The sequence below is a fragment of the Bos mutus genome, chromosome 29 (assembly GCF_027580195.1).
Source record: "Bos mutus isolate GX-2022 chromosome 29, NWIPB_WYAK_1.1, whole genome shotgun sequence".
In the NCBI taxonomy this organism is placed as follows: Eukaryota; Metazoa; Chordata; class Mammalia; order Artiodactyla; family Bovidae; genus Bos; species Bos mutus.
The window spans coordinates 9711140-9732272 of NC_091645.1; positions in this window are offsets into that span (position 1 = coordinate 9711140).

A 21133-nucleotide genomic window follows, 5' to 3' on the forward strand; every position below is an offset into this window, starting at 1 on the left:
TCTTCAATAGATGCCACAGTATTATTTGAACTTTGTATATTTTTTAATTGACTTTAAATCTATCTTTAAACTAGCAATCTATTTGGGATGATAAAACATTTACATATATGCAGGTAATTATACAGTGCATGATAGATTTCTGATGAATATGATCAATCCATTTTTGCTTACTTCCTACCATATTAAAAAATGAGTAACAGTAAGTATAACTTACAAGTACCCAACATAAACCAACCACTCTTCTTTGAGTTTCATATACTTTATTTAATGTCTTGTCAGTTCCTCTAGTATTCAGTTCAGTTCAGTCGCTCAGTCGTGTCTGACTCTTTGCGACCCCATGAATCGCAGCACGCCATGCCTCCCTGTCCATCACCATCTCCTGGAGTTCACTCAAACTCACATCCATCGAGTCGGTGATGCCATCCAGCCATCTCATCCTCTGTTGTCCCCTTTTCCTCCTGCCCCCAATCCCTCCCAGCATCAGAGTCTTTTCCAATGAGTCAACTCTTCTCATGAGGTGGCCAAAGTACTGGAGTTTCATCTTTAGCATCATTCCTTCCAAAGAAATCCCAGGGCTGATCTTCTTTAGAATGGACTGGTTGGATCTCCTTGCAGTCCAAGGAACTCTCAAGACTTAGAGTAAGTCATTTTTCAGAGAGCAAAGCCCTGCTTTTTCAGTTACCAGCTACATGACCTTAAGTAGATCACCTAACCCATTTAAAGTTTTAGTTTCTATTAAAATTAGACTGTTGTGATTCAGGTAACCTTTGTTACACATTTAATATAATGCCTAGTGCAAAGTGAGTTTTGAATACCTATTAGAAACTTGTAAAACAACAAAGTTTGAAGTTCCCAGGGCTAGGTTCTATTTTCTCTTTTCAAGCTATGTCTTCTCTAGGAAATCACATTTATTTTCATGGCCTGAAATATTACTAATGTACCAAACAAGTATATCTAGCTATAGATATATACATTTTTTGAGCTTTAAACCCATTTATCCAGTGATGTACTTGATATCACACCTTGTAGGCTCAAACTCAACATGTTTCCAACTGATTTTTTAATCTGATTCTTTGCCAGTGAGGTTTGTTCTTCCTTCCGTCATCCCAGGGATAGTAACTGGTTCCTTGATTTACTCAGTTGCTGATATCAGAAACTTCGGGTCTTTTCTTTTTTCTCTTCCTCACTCCATGTAATCATTAAATGCTGTTGACTCCATATATAAATGTCCAACTGCACCCATTATTTTTACTCCAACTTAATTGTCACCACTCTATTGCAAATCAGCCTCATCTTTCACTGAGGTCACTTATCTCTGAATCTAACTTTTTATTTCATGTATTATTCTCTAAATACAGTTCCTCTGTGGAGGCCCAGAGTGTTCTTTTAAAATGCAAAGCTGATTATGTCACTCTGCTGCTTAAAAATCTCTTTTGCCTTGTTTAATCCTCACATCTCCATGAAATTGACACGCCTTTTCTGTATTTTATGAAGAGTGAAATAAGCCTGAGAGTCAAAGTGCTATGCTTAGTGTGTTGCATTAGTGACAGTGCATCCGATAGGCTGACCGAGCAGAAACTCGGAAATATAAATTCTAGCAATGAAGAGGCACTTATTTCCATAGTAAGTATCTTTTTCTCAAAGGAGTCTGGCTCTTTCTACATTTTATATCTCCGCTACTATACCACTGTTAAACAAATAAAAGCTATTTAAGTCCTCTGAGTTCTGCATAAAGATATATTTAATTTTAACAAGATCATATTAATTCAGTTCAGTTCAGTCATGTCTGACTCTTTGTAACCCCATGGACTGCAGCACACCAGGCTTCCCTGTCCATCACCAACTCCTGGAGCTTGCTCAAACTCATGTCCATCAAAAAGGTGATGCCATCCAACCATCTCATCCTCTGTCGTCCCCTTCGCCTCCTGCCTTCAGTCTTTCCCAGCATCAGGGTCTTTTCCAGTGAGTCAGTTCTTCGCATCAGGTGGCCAAATCATTGGAGTTTCAGCTTCAGCATCAGTCCTTGCAGTGAATATTCAGGACATTAGTGGTGGTGGTTTAGTAGCTAAGTCATGTCCGACTCTTGTGACCCCATGGACTGTAGCCTGCCAGGCTCCTCTGTCCATGGGCTTCTTCAGGCATGAAGTGGAGTGGGTTGCCATTTCCTTCTTCAGGGGATCTTCCCATCCAGGAATCGAACTCAGCTCTCCTATATTGCAGGGATATTCTTTACCGACTGAGCTACAAAGGAAGCACTCAGGACATTAGAAGTAATTTTAAAATTCTAGGTAAAATGAAAATAAAAATAAAATTAGGGACATAGAATTACCTTGAAAAAGAGATACTCCCTAAAAATGTATGCCATGAAGCCAAGAGGAAATATAATGATAGTTAAGAACCCAAGCCAATCTGCCTATTACTCGCTGCAAAATTGTGAGCCAATTTTAAAAATCTCTTTCTCTCAGTTCCTTTATCTATGAAATAGGGATAATAGTGTTTCCTAATTAATTGCCCTAACTAAATTTCAGGCACTGTACTTAGAACCTTATATAATCCTCTTAGTGAGTTTGTATGCTGGAGGGAAAGATGAAATAGAGATTGAAAAATGAGGATTAGAGAAACAAACATATTTAAAGTGTTTAAAATAGTTCTGGCACTAGTACTTTTATACTGTCTGAGAGACAGGCTGTAAATTTGTTTCTAAACAGGTCCCAGTTACGAGATTGATAGTGTGCATATGTAGTAAGTTTCTGAAAGTTGACAGGGCAGAGCAATAGCTGCACAGTGTGTTGTGTGAGCCTGTGTGTCAGTTGCTACTCATCTTATGAGAGATTCCTCTAGAGAAAGCATCACTCTCTGGTCACCCTCTGAAATGTTCCTTTGGCAAGGTCGTAGCATTGCTGAGATACCGTTGTGCCATGAGTAGATATCCTGGCTTGAACCACATGTAGTGAGATGTGACTTGTACTTCTGTCTCGCACTGAGAATAGCATGATATTACCTGGTGTAGTGGGCAATGAAATAGGTATTTGTGTTATGTTTGAACCATGTATTATTGTTTGTACTTTTTTGTTGTACTTTGACTTGAATATATGCAGGAAGTGGTTAAAAAGTGTATTAATATTGATATCTTTAGGAAAATTCAACAACTCTTTTCATCCTTAGTAGATTCCAAAGGGAAAATTCTACCCAGTAATTTTTTGAGGATTAGTCTCTCATAGAGTTACAATGTATAATTTTTTCCAAGTAAGTGGTCTGTGGAGCTGTCTCAGAAGCTGAAAATGGAATGAGATTTCAAAATAAGAAGTGTTATAGAGCATATATTGGATTGGGGATATACAACAGGATTTTGCTCTAGAACACTGATTCACCTGCTTTCCCCCTGTCCTGTCCCCTTCTTAAGGTGATCTCATCATCTTCCAGAGGGAATTCAGAGAGGCATAACTCTTGTTCTTTGAACTTCTAAGTACTGCCAAGGTGAATTAGACAACACCTATGAGTACTCTTGCCTGGAAAATCCCATGGACGGAGGAGCCTGGTAGACTCCATGGGGTCACGAAGACTTACTGAGAGACTTCACTTTCACTTTTCACTTTCACTCATTGGAGAAAGAAATGGCAACCCACTCTAGTGTTCTTGCCTGGAGAATCCCAGGGACTGCGGAGCCTGGTGGGCTGCCGTCTGTGGGATTGCGCAGAGTTGGGCACGACTGAAGTGACTTAGCAGCAGCAGCATGAGAATTTATTCATTCAACCAACCTTCACTGAATGCCTACTGGTTTCCAGGCATTGTGATAAATACTGGAGATTCAAGGTCAAATAAGAAGTGTTACATACCCTCAGGGAACTTGCAATATATTTATAAAATGAGTTAAGGTGATTAAGAAAACCCAAATTGTTGCATTTTTTCCATTTTCCAGCATTCTTCCATGTAACATCTGTTTCTTATGCTAATTTAAACATCATCATCACCACTATGGTTAACACTAATTGAGTACTTACTGTGTTGCAGATTTCATGCTTGGAGCGCTATTATATACAATATGTTATTTAATCTTCATAATAACTCCATGAAGTAGGTGCTATTAATATCCATATAGAGGAGGAAAGCAGGCTCAGAACTGAGAAGGAATTAAAGCCCAAGATCTTGTTCATAATAACAGTGCTACATTGCTTCGTATTTAGATATTATAAGTAAAGAACTATTTCATTATTTGGTTGGTACTGATTAATTGCCTGAATTAGATATCAGGTATATCAGGTGAATTCTGGGAAATGGCAGACTTTCCCAGAATTGAGGGAATCTTGACATTTGAGTGGAACTTGTTTAGAAATGAAGATAGGTCTTTGACGGTATTTCATAAATGCCTCTGAAGTCTGATAGAGAAAGAATTACTGGGGAGAAAATCCCCAGGCTGAGACCTCTTGCTGTGAATAAACCTAAACTTGACAGCAAACAAGGAGAGAGCAAAAATTCCAACATTTGGGGGCAAGCAATGCACAACTATTAGTAGAATGTGAAATGATTACTTAATTTAAAATCATTCTACAAGTGATTTTTAAAAGAGGGCAAAAATTTACAAAAGAGAGAAAAGAATTATGTAAATATATATCTAGCCTTATTTTTACAGTGATATTATGGAATTAACAAGTATTAATTGTCAAATTCCACACAATTCCCAGGTGTCCCAGGGGGCACTGTGCAGAGTAAATACTGTTTTTTTGTATCATTGGAAATTTCTTATGTTTTAACCTAAAGGATACACTGGATATTAGTTTGGTTTTCTAACCATATGGCAAATGTCTAATTTAATTGGACTTTGTCCAACTAAGTTCCACAACCTTCATTCAACCTGAAACTTACAGAGTAGTAACATCTACTTTATGGAAACTTTTAACATAGTTCTTTTGCTAGTTGTTGTCTCTAAATTTTTTACCTCACTGACACCTTCCTTTTGAGATATTAAAAAAGTATTTTAAATTAAATAAAACAACACTTAAAAGTAACAGTGTTCCCAAGCAATAATTTGTTGAGTTCTTATGTAAGGTGGATATAGTGGCTCTAGATAATGCATAATACAATCAGGAATGTCATACAGAAAAAGACACAGGTGGGTATGAACACTGATACTTTCTTCTGCTTTAACATCTCCGTACCTCAGTTAACGTCATCTGTCTATGTAATCTAGCAATACTTCTCTCACAAGGTTATTATGAGGCTTAAATGAAATTATCTGAATGAATGCATGTACATAATTCAGAAAAAAACAAGTAGTAACTACTATTTATAATAAATATACTATCTTTCTTTTAAAATGTGGTTGTGTTTCTTCTATAACAAAAATTGTGACTTGGTGATTTCACATAAAAGTGATTTCACATATCTCAAGGATCTTCAAAAAGACAAGATCCATTATTTCTCTAGCTCTCTGAAGGATCAGTAGATATCACTTTTCCTTTTTGCATGAAAAAGTAATCTTTTACTCTTCTGAAGGATGTGGCTGATAGTTATCCCAGTTTCCCAGGCTATTCGAAGTATGAAATGAATCATGATGTCTGAAATCATCATATCCCATGAACATTCTTGTCCTTGATTTGCTTCTTTGTCATAACATACAGACTTTACACAGAAAATACTTACCTGCTTTGACATGATTTTTCATTGACAAGTAAGGAATCCAGATTCCTCTTTGGAGGGATTTAATTTGGAGCCTAGCAATTTTGTTCCATGTATGTTTGTTGACTGAGGATCGGTTTGACTCATTAACCAGATTATATCTAAAATACCATATACCCAGACTTGACCCATATTATTTTTTGACATTTTCAGATCTATTATGTATTCAGACAGAAATATACAGTCTATATTAACAAACAAGGTTAATATGTCTTTACTTATTTTAGAAACTCCTTTCCCTCACCAGTAAATTTAGGTTAATTTTAAGATTCTCATATATTTTAACTGGGTTAAAGTTATTTTTCCAAGCTGCTATGATCAGGAATTAATAAATGCCAAAAATATCACATTTTAATTTTTTGTCTAAAGGGTGGGTTTACATTTTAAGATACCACCCAGATTAGTTTTTCCTGGATGCATTGTTCAAACAATATTTGTAATAAGAAGACCCAGTGCTCACAAAACTGTGCTGTCATTGCATTCTCCTGAGATTATATCCATATAGATGAATCTTTTTCTGAAGCAATGACAAAGAACTGATGAGGTTCACCCCATTAACTTTACGTCAAGCATCAGACCCTTAATTAATACCTACAAAAGTTTGAGCTAAGCATGTTAACCCCCAATTTATAGAAAAGGAAACCGACTGTCAGAAGGTAAAACTTTTGCTGGTGGTCAGATGAGTGATGAGCCAGTACTCGAATTCAGATTTGCCTAACTACAAAGCCTATTCACTTTCTACCATACCAGAATTCTAGAGACCTAGCAAAGTGACATTTTGGGTTGTATAATTCCTTATCCAATGAATTTAGGACAGCAAAGACCAGGAACTGATAGCATGCTAAAACTATGCTCAGGTAGGTTGGTTGATAGTAACAGATGTCATTTATCCTAACTGTAAAGGGCTGCTAAGCACTTCAGAGGAGCAGGCAAGCATGAACCACTCTGCCTTCAGTCTTTCAGTTATTAGGAAACCAAGTGTTAAAAATAAAATAGCAGAAATAAAAATTAAGGTAACAATCCCATGTATCATCATGTCAAAAAGAATGAAATAACTAGGAATAAACCTACCTAAGGTTTTGAAGATGACACAAAAAGATGGAAAGATAGACTGTGTTCTTGTATGGAAAGCATCAGTGTTGTTAAAGTGACCATACTACCCAAGGCAATCCATAGATTTAAGTGCAATTGCTATCAAATTACCAGTGACATTTTTCACAGACCTAGAAGGAAAAGTTTCAAACTTTGCGTGGAAAGACAAAAGACCCCAAATAGCAAAAACAATCTTGAGAAAGGAGAATGGAGCTAGAAGAGTCGTGCTCCCTGACTACAAACCACACTACAAAACTACAGTCAGCAAACAGTATGATGCTGGCACAAAAACGGACATTTAGATCAAAGGAACAGAATAGAAAGCCAAGGAATAAACACACACACTTACGGTCAGTTAATCTATGACAAAGGCAAGAATATACAGTGGGGAAAAAAGATACTCACTCTCTTTAATAACTGGTGCTGTGAAAAGCTGCATGTGAATGAATGAAATTAGAACATTCTCTTATACCATATACAAAAATAAACTCAAAATGGATTAAAGATGTGAAGGTGAGACCAGAAAACTACCAGAGGAGAACAAGGGTAGAACACTCACTGACATAAATTGTAGCAATATTTTTTTTTCTTTGGCTCTATCTCCTAGAGTAATGGAAATAAAATTGAGCAAATGGGACTGAGTCACACATAAATCTTTTCACAGTAAAGAGAACCATAAATAAAATGAAAAGACAACCAATAGATTGGGAGAAAATATTTTCAAATGATGCCACCAACAAGAAATTAATTTTCAAAATATACAAACAGCTCATACAGCTTAATAGCAAACCAAACAAAATAAGCAAAAAAAAAAAGATCTAAATAGACATTTCTCCAAAGAAAGCATACAGATAGCCAATAGGCACATGAAAAGATGTTCAATATTGCTAATTATTACAGAAATGCAGATTGAAACTACAATGAAGTAACACCTCATGCCAGTCAGAATTGATATCACTGAAAAGTCTACAAACAATAAATGTTGCATAGGGTGTGGAGAAAAAGGAACCCTTTGTACACTGTTCGTACAGTGTAAAACTGTAAATCAGGGCAGCTACTATGGAGAACAGTATGAAGGATCCTTAAAAAACTAAAACTAGAGTTGCTGTATGCTCCTGCAACCCCACTCCTGGGCATATATCTGGACAAAACTCGTAATTCAAAAAAATGCACATACCCCAGTGTCCACATCGGCTCTATTTACAATAGCCAAGACATTTTAACAACCTAAATGTCCATCAAATCAATGTCCATCAACAGATGAATGGAGATATACATATATATATATATATATATATATATATATATATATATATATATATGCTGGGAGGGATTGGGGGCAGGAGGAGAAGGGGACGACAGAGGATGAGATGGCTGGATGGCATCACTGACTCGATGGACATGAGTCTGAGTGAACTCTGGGAGTTGGTGATGGACAGGGAGGCCTGGCATGCTGCGATTCATGGGGTTGCAAAGAGTTGGACACGACTGAGCGACTGATCTGATCTGATACATACACATATATGTATATATAATATACACGTATGCACAGTGAAATATTACTCAGCCATAATAAAAGAAAGAAATAATGCCATTTATAGCAACACTGGATGGACCTGGAGATTGTCATATTAAGTGCAGTAAATCATACAGAAAACGGCAAGTATCAAATAACTAGAAAATGACAGAGATAATATTTAAACCTGTGTTCTAATCATCAACTTTTTATTTCAAAACCTTCTTTATTCTCAAAAAGACTTAAAAAGCTCAAGTAGAGTAAAGAAATTTACTTTAAGATTATTCTACACATTTGGAAGCCAAATATGCATGAGAGGTGGATAGCTTAGCAAAATTCAAGACAACACTGTTAGCTTAATCAAAGCTGTTGAGTTGACAGCTGCCTCATCAAGCCCAATTAAAAAATTTTTATGATAATGACCATTTTGGAGTTTGCAGATCCTGATCAATTTTTAGGGTCAATTTACACAGATAATGTTTGAGTGAGCTGGTTTGTTGGTGTTGTCTGTAAAAAAATAGTGCTATTTAACACAGTTGTAGGAGGCTTCCTTGGTGGATAAGACAGTAAAGAATCTGCCTGCAATGCAGGAGACTTGAGTTCAATCACTGGGTTGGGAAGACTCCTGGAAAAGGGAATGGCAACCCATTCCAAGTAGTCTTGCCTGGAGAATTCCATGGGCAGAGGAGCCTGGTGGGCTACATTCCATGGGGTCACAGAGCTGGACATGACTGAGTGACTAACACTTTTCAAAAAAGTTGTAGATGGAGCTCAGCTTGGAGATCTGTGATGACCTAGAAGGGGGCATGGAGGGAGGTAGAGGGGAGGCTCAAGAGGGAGGGGATATATGAGTATATATAGCTGATTCACTTTCTTGTACAGCAAAAATGAACTCAACATTGTAAAACAATTATACTCCATTAAAATAAGTAAGTAAATAAATAAAGGGGTTAGTTTTTGGCTTCCCATCAACACCTTCTACTTGCTGATTCTGAAAGTATTTGTAAGATTCCAACCAGATCTAAGGAAATCCATTTATCTCTGAGGTTAGCCAAGTATTCTAAACAGGTAGGGCAAAAGATTACGTGGCTGACTGCTATTAGCTAAACAGACAAAACCACAGGGCCAGGATTAGAGGAAGAGGCAGACATGTCCCTAAAGCAGCTTCTGTATTTTGTGAGAGACAGAAAGGAAAATACCATATCGATAGAGAGACTTGTTTTTATTTTTCTAGTGGCTGTCTCATTGAAACTGAGAGTTTTTTGGCTTGAGGCCTAGAAGTTTACTTTAAAGTAAATACAGATGCCCTAATATATGTAGAATTCCAATGATTAAAAAAAAAAAAAACATGGATAGCACAGGGAAATAAATGGATAATGGAGATAAGAAGTTCTTATTAAAGTTACTGCAAGGGGTATTTCTTCTTTAGTTGGGAAGTAGAAGTACATTGATGACCTCTAAAGGCAGAAACTTGACCATGAATTAGCTGTGAAATTAAAGCCTCAGGAAAGGGGAGTCACAAGATGTAGATTATGAGGAGGCTTAGAAAAGGCAAGAACATATTCCTTTTGCAATTTTAACTTCTCCCTGGACATTGCTCCAGTCCGTTTTCAGAACCAGACTCTGAGACCTTCCTGAAGAGCCATTCTCCCTTCTTCAGAATGAACTTGTTAGGAATTCTGCCAGCCCTCACCTTCTTTCTGCTTTCAAAATATCTCTTCCTGCCTTGACTTCTTTGTTTAAAATACTCTAGGTATTTCATCTTGGCTTACCTTTCTCATTTACCAATTTACCATCAGATTATTCAGTATCATGCTTCATACTGTTTACCTTGGGACCTGAAAACTCAAAGAGTATTTTGCTTCTGCATCTTTAGTTCTGTGCCTGAAACTGAGGACATCTGCTACTCTCCAGGACAAAATTAGCTGGACCCAAGGGCTTTCTCCTGTGCCTAGAGATGGAAACAATAATACTCCAAAGTCCTTCACGTCAATTAAACTAAAATCTGTGAAGAGTAAAACTTCTGATAAAATGAGAATTAAAGTTTCTTACCATGGTAAAATATGTTTGATTAAAAAAAATCTTTTACTTGTCTACTGATAAAGAAAAAAATAGAAAGATTCTTACATTCCAGTCAAATAATACATCACCTAAGCTTCAAATATTCATTAAGTATTGCTCTTTCTCTTTCATTCTTATTTGCCATATATTTATCCTTTAAGTAAAATATTTCAAATGGTTTTCCCTTAGACATTTAGAAACTGAAGCTCAGAGGAGATTAAATGATTCTTCCAAGGTCAAGCAGTTATGAGTCTGTGTGGAGTTCACTGGAGGACTTTCTTACTCTACTATGACTCCCTAAAAGGCTGAGTCTCCAATTGCCACAGGATTTGAGGACTGTAACAACGAAAATCAGGCTTCCCTGGTGGCTCAGTGGTAAAGAGTCCACCTGCAGTGCAGGAGAATCAGGAGATGGAGGTTTGATCCCTGGGTCAGAAAGATCCCCTGGAGAAGGAAATGGCAATCCACTCCAGTATTCTTGCCTGGAAAATCCCATGGACAGAGGAGCCTGGTGGGCTACAGTTCATGGGGTCGTAAGAGTAGGACACAACTTAGCAAGTAAACCACCATCAAACCACAAAATCAAGCAATGATGTTGTCAATTGGTAGAGGTGATCTCAGTTTTATAAAATTATTTTCTACTCTTTAACTTTTCCCCAGTGCTGGTATGAATTTTTTTTCTAGGATATACTGTTTGAAACGTAATAAGGAGCACATAGCAGCTTGTATTTCCTGGGGGATGTCTCTGACTAAGGAGAATCAGAGTCTTCAAGTGAAATCTTTTAATGAGAAACTTGCCTCCCTCCATTGAAAATACTAAAATTTAACAGACCTGGATTTCTTTGCAGTAATGAAATAGATAACCTCAATTGTTTATTTTATAATTTTCTTCACAACCCAGTTAGTGTTTATCTGCTGGGAGATTTGTACACTGAAACACACATAAATAGTATTGTTTTTGTTGCTTTTGCATTTTGCAAGATCAAGCATGATTTGCTTTCCATTTGGCATGCAATGTATGAAATTCAGAAAGCTTTCTTTTCTCAGTTATTAGCATATTTGATAGGGCATGTGATGCCAGATGCTCTTAAGGCATTAGAGATGGCCTTGTGAGGAAATTGATCCTGAGTAGGCTGTTGAGGCATCACCCATCACTCTCTGAATTAAAAGTAAGCAGGGGTTGCCTCCTTCTGACTGTTTCACTGTGTGGTCTTCATCCAGTTTTTTCTTTTATCTTTGCTCTTTCTAAACTTATTTTTAAGGTACACATCCATGTAGGTGGTTAAAATTAGAAATAAAGTGAAAGTCACTCAGTCGTGTCCGACTCTTTGCGACCCCATGGACTATACAGTCCATGGAATTCTCCAGGCTAGAATACTGGAGGGGGTAGCCTTCCCTTCTCCAGGGGATATTCCCAACCCAGGGATTGAACCCAGGTCTCTCACATTGCAGGCAGATTCTTTACCAGCTGAGCCACAAGGGAAGGCCAAAATTAGAAATGGTGGAGTATAATTTCTTTTAATCACTTAAATGGATAGCTAATAATATTGCCTCTGATGAAATGAATATTATAATTTCATGCCTCTTAGATAAAATATGTTTGAAGTTCTGAATAGTCTTGCTTTTAGTTATTTAATGATAAAGAACAAAGTAGAAAGATTGTAATACTCTAATGAAATAATATATAACCTGAGCATCAAGCAGAAAATCATTGAGAATCGCTTTAAGATTATGTTATTATTTGGCAAATATTCATCTTTCAAATTAGAGATTTCAAGTGGTTTTCTTTTTTTAGAATTCATTATTTGAAAGATACAATGTTGGTTTTGTGAAAATTATGTATAATGCTTTTCTCTACATAGTTAAGGAAAACACTCAACAAACTGCATAAAACATGGCAGGGAAACAAATAGAAAATGTTTGGGTGAAAATGAATGATGAACGGAAAAGTTTGAAAGGAAATAGTCTGGAAGATTCTTCTGTGAACTCTCCTGCATTATTACTGTTGGAACAACAGTGAATGAACACTGGGAAGAAAGTTAGGCACTATTTCAACATTGATAATGCTTGAGAGCATTTTCTAAAATGATAGGAATTGCCCTAATCACATTTTCTTTTCAGAAATATGTATAGCTTCAAGAAAGTTTGCTTCAAGTATTTCTCGGAAGTCAAAATATAAAGAGAGACACCAATTCTAAATTATTTTAGTGAAATAAGAGTTGGTTGGTGAAGGAAAAGGAGGAATAGTATTCAGTTGGTAGAGAAGTGTGGCTACTAGTTTATTTCTTTGTGACCACAGGTTTAATATGATGACTAAAAGATTAAAGATTGTTTATATTTAACTGAGATGTATGGTACAGTTCCTGGACTATAATGGAAAACAAAAGGCATACTTAAGAAGACTCTAACAAAATCAAGGAAGCAGAAAAAAGAAAGGATAAGAAAACAAATATAAAAAATATAAAAAAAGATAAAGGCATCATGTATGTTGCCAAAATTAATGTGAGTGGGTTGAGTTAGTACCTTATGGAAGGAAGGATAAGCTCTAAGATTTGTCTAGAAAATAAAATTCATCTATACATTTTGGAGAAGGCAATGGCACCCCACTCCAGAACTCTTGCCTCGAAAACCCATGGATGGAGGAGCCTGGTAGGCTGCAGTCCATGGGGTCGCTAGAGTCAGACACTACTGAGCAACTTCATTTTCACTTTTCACTTTTCACTTTCATGCATTGGAGAAGGAAATGGCAACCCACTCCAGTGTTCTTGCCTGGAGAATCCCAGGGACGGGGGAGCCTGGTGGGCTGCCGTCTGTGGGGTCACACAGAGTCGGACACGACTGAAGTGACTTAGCATATACATTGCTTACAAACAAACTTATCTTAAAAAAAATGACATAGTATTTCCTCCCTAACAAAAGTGTAGGCAGGTAACATATCAGGTAATAGCAAACTAAAAGCAATATTACTGTCTGATCAGTTTGATTTCAAGGCCAAAGGAAAATAGCATAACAAATAAAACAAAATAATACAAAGCCCCAAACAAATATACAAACGAAGTGCCTTAATTATTGGAAAATGAAATAACAAATAACACTTTAAAAAATAGCCGTTATATATAAAAATGAAAGAGAAACAAATCTGAAATTATAGATTACCCAGAAATCTTAAAGGATAACACTTTACGTAGGAACTTATGGTATAGCTAAAGCTGCTCTCAGAGAAAATTGTGAACACAAATGGTTTTACTCTTAAAAAATAAAAATTGAAAATGAAGCCAAACTTAAACCAAAAAGGAAAAGAAATAATAATGAATAAAAATGAAATATGAGAAAAATTAGTATATATCAGTGTAAGGTGAAATCAATATGAGAAAATAAATGAAACCAAGTAAATAACCAGTAACATAAACAGTAGTAAAACTGGTAAATATGTTGGAAAATACATAAAATATAAAGGTACTAGCCAATCATTAAGAAAGCAAAAAACACAGTATTAAGAACAAGAAAGATGAAACAACTACACACTCAAGTACGTTTAAAAAGTTAAAAAGGGACCATTCTTGATTTTTTTAAATGTGATGTCTAATAGTATTAAAGGAGACTTTTTCACTGTGATGAAGACCAGTTATTTAACACAACAGCAAATAGTAGATTTAGCTGTACAACTTTTAGAGCCCTAGCAGTAAAATCAGAAAAAATTAAACTGACCACTTCTACTATTAGTCATCATTGCTTTGATGATTTCAATTCATGCAGTAAGACATCATAATGGCATAAGCAGTATAACTTTTAAATATTAGGAAACAGCATTATCAGTAGCGTCTGCCTGGAATGCGGGAGACCCGGGTTCAATCCCTGGGTTGGGAAGATCCCCTGGAGAAGGAAATGGCAACCCACTCCAGTATTCTTGCCTGGAGAATCCCTTGGATGGGAGAGCCTGGTAGGCTACAGTCCATGGGGTCGCAAAGAGTCGGACATGACTGAGTGACTTCACTGTCACTTTTCACTTTAGCATTATCAGCAGGTGACACCACAGAATACTAGAAATTCCAAGAAAGGCAAAGGAATACACTATGAAACAAATGAGTTAGCTATACAAAAGAGTCACTAGTGAGTCGAAACATAACATCAAAACAAACTAAAACAATAAAAATTGAATATCCTTTTTTTTTGTCTATTTTATTTTATTTCTTTTTAAATTTTATTTTAAAACTTTACATAATTGTATTATTTTTGCCAAATATCAAAATGAATCCGCCACAGGTATACATGTGTTCCCCATCCTGAACCCTCCTCCCTCCTCCCTCCCCATACCATCCCTCTGGGTCGTCTCAGTGCACTAGCCCCAAGCATCCAGTATTGTGCATCACATACCTATGCAATAAAATAAATAAGCAAACAAAAATACCCTTTCACCTCCCTGATCCACAAGTAAGTGAACCTTTAAAAAGCATCAAATGAAAAGATAAGCATAGACCTACAGTCCAGTGCCTCACATATTGCAGGAGCCTCACAAATGTTGGTAACTTGACTCTCCTTTCTGATATTTTCTAGACCTGGCTCCTGAATCTCATATTTAGACAATTATATTTTGTGTAGGTCTCTTAACAGTTTTAACAAACTTTTTTTCATCTTGCAATCTAAATTTCTGTTGGAGGTTAGAGCACTCCTTTCTGTGTTTCTGTCTTGTAATTGCTAATGAAGAAATGTGAATGCATGGTAAGCCCTGCATTGTTTACCTGCAATATTGAATGGGCACAGATTTATCAATCTTCAGCACATCTGCCACAGACATCATAAGGGTTCTGACTTTAACCATGTCCCTTCACAGCAGATGTTTCTCCAATGTCGACTGGACCCCCAAATCATCTTGGACCTGTTAAAAATATTAGTGATAACCTGGTGAATTTCAGTGATCTTTTCCTAGTAGATATTTATTTCCCAACAAATTGAAACTTGAACTAATTGCTTTGTACTTTCATGTGCTACCCCTGCCCTTAACTCTGATAATTGTAAGACCTTTTAGCTAATACTAAAGTATTTGCTGTCCCTGTTAGAGTAGTAAATATTAATAACTTTTGATTAAGTCTACTGCTTCTGGATGAAGAAAAATGAATATATGCAAATAATTCAATACTCTGACATTAATAGTTTTCATCTATTAACATTATTTTCAAGGTTTGTATATATCATGCTGCTGCTACTGCTGCTGTCGCTTCAGTCATGTCTGACTCTGTGCGACCCCACAGACAGCAGCCCACCAGGCTTCCCCATCCCTGGGATTCTCCAGGCAAGAACAGTGGAGTGGGTTGCCATTTCCTTCTCCAATGCATGAAAGGGAAAAGAGAAAGTGAAGTCACTCAGTCGTGTCCAACCCTTCGCGACCCCACGGATTGCAGCCTACCAGGCTCCTCCGTCCATGGGATTCTCCAGGCAAGAGTACTGGAGTGGGGTGCCATCGCCTTCTCCATGTATATATCATATGTGTCTTCAAATTCTATGCAGTTTTATGTCCCAGTTCTTCACTAGATATAGTCTTGGCAAAAAAATAAATAAATAAATAAAATTTACATGATCATACTAGATTTGCTGTTCTCTAACTTTAGACCTCTTTTAAAGTCATTAGTCCTATGCTTTCTTTTAGTTGTAGCTACCTACTATTTTATATGGACAAGCTGCAGTTTATTCAGACATTTCTCCATTAGTGAGCACATATTATTCATAATGCTTTGCTGTTGGGAACAATATCATATTGAACATAGAATTACAGCTCTGTGCTTATAGGAAAATATTTCATAAAGCATATTCCTAGGAACGAAACTGCAAGGTCAGTGTACTTGTTTTCAAATATTAAAAGATACTATCAGATTGTCCTTCAATAAGACTTTAAAGCTGTATGAAAGTTTTCATTTTTATACATTTCTTAGAATGCTAGATGCAACTAATGTTTTTAAATTTTTTATTAAGAAAATAGTACTATAGTATTTTAATTCACATATCTTGCTATAATTGTGCTTGGGAGCCATAATTTCTTTATTACAGAATTTCTGTTCATATCTTTTCTCTGTTTTTCTAGAGTTTTCTTTTCTAACTTGCCCTGTTGTTGGTATTAGGACTCTTACTATTTTGAACTACTGTAAGTTTGAGAAGTAGCTTCTTTCAGTTTGTTATTTGTAGTTTGACCTGATTTTTACTGCCTTTTACTTTAAACTCAGAAAAATTTAACTTTTATGTAGTCAAATGTGTACATTTTAATTTTTCTTTTCGCTTCTGGATTCTAATTATGTTTAAGACAGTCTTCTATGCCACCAAGATTATAAAAATATCTTCAGGCATTTATTTCAAAATCTTTATTGTCTTATTATTTACATTTAGATCACTAAATCATCCTAAATTTCTTTTTGAATTAAGTGTCAAGTATCTTATTTTGTCTATAGCAAATAGATAGCTATGTGTGTTTAAAACTTTTATTGGGTAAATCATCTTTTCACAGTCCAGGGTGGAATTCACATCAAATCATATGTTGAATCCCGACCTACATTTGGAACTATTTCTAAATTTTGTTCTATGGATATACTTTTGTTCCATACTAGTTAAGCAAGGTAGCTTTTGAGTAAGATTAATACTGAAATGTAAAAAACCCTCTTCTTTATCTACTTTTACAGAAGTCCTCTGCAGTTACCAGTTATTCTTATGAATTTCAGAATGATTTTGTCAAGTATTTTTGCAATTCTAATTAGAGTTGAATTAGCTTTATGTTTTAAATTGGTAATGAAGGACATTTTAATTGTGTTAAGTAATATTATATAAGAATATGTTATGTCTCTACATATTTTGTGTCTTTCAATAAAGTTATAGTTTTCCTCATTTAGGGGAACTAAATTTCCTAAATTATTATTTTGTATCAAAGTGGACTGGCCTTAGTTACAACTATTAGCATTTAATCATACATGAAGCTTTATTAGACTTTTGTGATTCTAACATTTCACTGAGGAAAGCTAAACTCCAAAAACATTTTTTTATGATAACTGTTCTAGTCAGGGCCTGAGGCCAGATGTCAACAGTATTATGTGTGCAGAATTGAAGCATCAATGGGAAGAAATTTCTTATTGTCCTCTGTATTAAATGAATTTGCCAATACTCCTTGTATACTTAAATATACAAAAGATGTGGTATTGTCATGGTATAGTGGGTGTATGTGTGTGTGTTCTGTACACAGTGGAAAATCCGTCAACAGTTACAGAATGCATTTACTTTTAAAATGTTTCTCAATGGTTGTTAATTCACAACTAAATATGGACTTAATTTAGGACCGAATAATTAAAAGTTGCTTGCATGTGAGTACTGTGGTGGTTTTCAAAGTAATGACTTAATGAAATTGAGTAAACATTATTATTATTTTTTAATCCGTGGTATATTTTGCTGTTTAATTTTTCTTATTTCTCTAGTTTCTGGTGTATAATTTGTTTTGACAGAATGATCTTGACCCATGGAAAGAGTATCTCCAGATCCTTCTGCAGACGTTTTGAGAGACCTGAATTTATGACAATATGTTAAGGAATCCTAAAACAAAACTTAGAATGAAATGTTTGCAGAAAAGTCAGAGTTCCAAAGACAGTAAGTTCAGGAAACTTAAGCTAATGTATAGAGTGTGTAACAACAGAAATAGAGAGGGAAAAAAATTACTTATAAAGCTCTTAGATGATTTTATTTTACTACAAGTGACTCTTTCTGCATGTTAAAGGCAGATGGTGGATGCATAGACAAGATGCAGTGAGGAGTCAAGGCAATTATTCATTTTCTTTGGGCTCAGGAATACACTATGGAAGGAAAATTTTGCTTTGGGGGCCTACATTATGTAAATTCTTGTCTTTGCTGATTGAATTAAGAGGGAAAAATTAGATAGTTTTCTACTTGGCTTGTGTTTTAATTTTTACTGTAGCGCAAATAAAATAGAAAAACCATAGTTTCAGTGCCATTTACCTTGAGGTTGTTTTGCAAAGGCTGTAATATTTAAATTGTTTTACATAAATAAAATTGTTTCTGATTCATTTCCCATCCTGTACTAGTTCCTGGTTCTTTAGTTGCTTGATCTAGATTCTTAAAGTCCGGCAGACCTTCATCTCTGTAACCTTGTATCTCATTTTATAAATGGTGTAATATTGTCTACTTTTCAATAACTTTGTCATAAATTATCATATTTGATCTCCCCCAAAACTTAATGAAATCAGTGAGACCAATTTGATTAGTGACAGCTTTCAGAAGAAACCAAGATGTGGCGAGTTCAGAACCTTAGACCAGTGCATTCTGTTTTCACTTCAAATGCTGATTATTTCTCAGATATCTCAATTTAATGAAAACATTAATCAGGCCTTCACCTGTTTACCAATCTAAACTCCATAAACTTCAAGTCTATCTTTGTAAAATGGGCATGATACTCCTTAACAGAAAGGTTTAGAGAGGATGTCAAAAATTATAAAGTGATAAAGTGTCCAGCTTCCCTGGTGGCTCAGATGGTAAAGGGTCTGCCTGCAATGCGGGAGACCTGGGTTCGATCCCTGGGTCGGGAAGACCCCCTGGAGAAGGAAATGGCAATCCACTCCAGCACTCTTGCCTGGAAAATCCCATGGACGGAGGAGCCTGATACAGTCCATGGGGTCACAAAGAGTCGGACCTGACTGAACGACTTCACTTTCACTTTCTTTCACTTTCAAATTATCCAGCAATTTATGTTGATGCTCAATAAACTACTAGTATTATCAGTGTATCTCTGTTATAGATACAGAGTAGATGTATAGGTAGAGCATACATCTATCATATAGTTTTGTAATTGTTCATCTTTATACTCTTCCTCTGAACTTTCAGACAGTGAGTTCTTTGAGGGTAGAAGACTGTTTGTGTCTGCATTTATTTTAAGCTCTGGATTTTTTATGTGCTATAAATATTTACTGTGTTAATGAATTTAAGCTGTGTATAATCCGAGAAGATGGGTAGGCATAGTTACCAGTTTTTGTTCTGTGGGGTTTTGCTTTACAGTTGACCCTTGAACAACAAAGATTTGAACTGCATGAATACACTTATATGTGAATTTTTTTCAATTGTTAATATTATAGCACTACCTGACCTGTGACTGGTTGAATCTGTGGACTCTGAAACAGAGATATGAGGAGCCCTAGATATGGACAGCCTGCATATGAGAGGTGCTGACTATAAATTATACATGGATTTGCAGCTGTGAGGGGGCAGCATCTCCAATCCCCTTTTTGCTCTGTGTGGAGGGTCTGTACCCCTAATCCTCTTTTTATTCAAAGGTCAATGGTATTTTATTTTGGCACTTTGCAATTATGCTACAAAACAACTTGTTTTTGCCCCTGATGAACTCCATTACACAAGTTTTAAGCTAGTTATTATTATTTTGGCCTGAAATAAGAGAATATCAGAAGTTGGAAATTTAATTTTATATCTTACTTTTTCACCTAATGTAGCTGTGACAGTAATATACTGCACAAAAACTATATATATATATATATATGTATGTAGTCGCTAAGTCATGTCCATCTATTTGTGACCCCATGGACTGCAGCATGCCAGGCCTCCCTGTCCCTCACCATCTCCCGGAATTTACCCAAGTTCATGTTCATTGAATTGGTGATGCCATCCAACCATCTCATCCTCTGTTGTCCCCTTCTCCTTTTGCCCTCAATCTTTCCCAGCATCAGGGTTTTTTCCAGTGAGTTGGCTTTTCACATCAGATGGCTAAAGTTTTGGAGCTTCAGCTTCAGCATTAGTCCTTCCAATGAGTACTCAGGGTTGATTTCCCTTAGGATTGACTGGTTTGATCTCTTTGCAGTCCATGGGACTCTCAGGAGTCTTCTCCAGCACCACAATTTGAAAGCATCAATTTTTTGGTGTTCAACCTTCATTTTCTGTGTATATATGTTTCATATATATATGATCCAGTCTTAATGGTTTTCTATTTGTCTCATTCTAAGATTTATGAACTTAAAAGGACAACACTCTTCTTGTTTTCAGATCTCGTAGGTTTATATGAGACCTTCCTGTTTACTAATAAAAATGAGAAAAAAATATTCCTGACTTTTTTTGTATCAAATTTATTTACCCCAAGTTCTTTATTTTCTCATAAATTAGATGCCTGTGTATTTATTTAATGACAATTACATAATTGTCTAAAAGCACTACATTATGAACCCTTATAGGTCTTGTAAATCGGGTAAGATTCTACTTGCCCCACCCCTGGCCCAGAGGATATGTTATTGAAGTAATGAATGTTGCCAATACTTGCAATTCGGTGGAAAATTAATAATAAAGTAAACAGCCTGTTCTGAGCCTGGTTGTTATGGAGTGATTAAAATATTGATTGGAATAGAAAAGCAAATCTTTCATATTTTAAGTTGTTTAGATACATATTAAGCATTAATCAGAGATAGTATTAATAGTGAGGATGAAGAGGGCATGACAGCAGTGATGACAGTAACATAAGCAATACTTTTCAAAACATTTCTATTTATTTTGTATAGTTTAAGTTCCCATTTATAGATGGATGAAATGTGGTTTACAGCAGTTAGGGAATTTAAGATTATGTAACTATTGCACCGTCTTGTCTGCATTCAAACACAAGTCTTTAATCTGGTGACAAAATGCCTACTTTACACTTGTTTATATTTATGGGGACAGTAACATGTACACAATTCTCTTATAGTTTTACATATCATTTTTTGTGTTTATGGTTATATTCTTTTCCTTAGTGCTGAAACGTATGATCTCTTT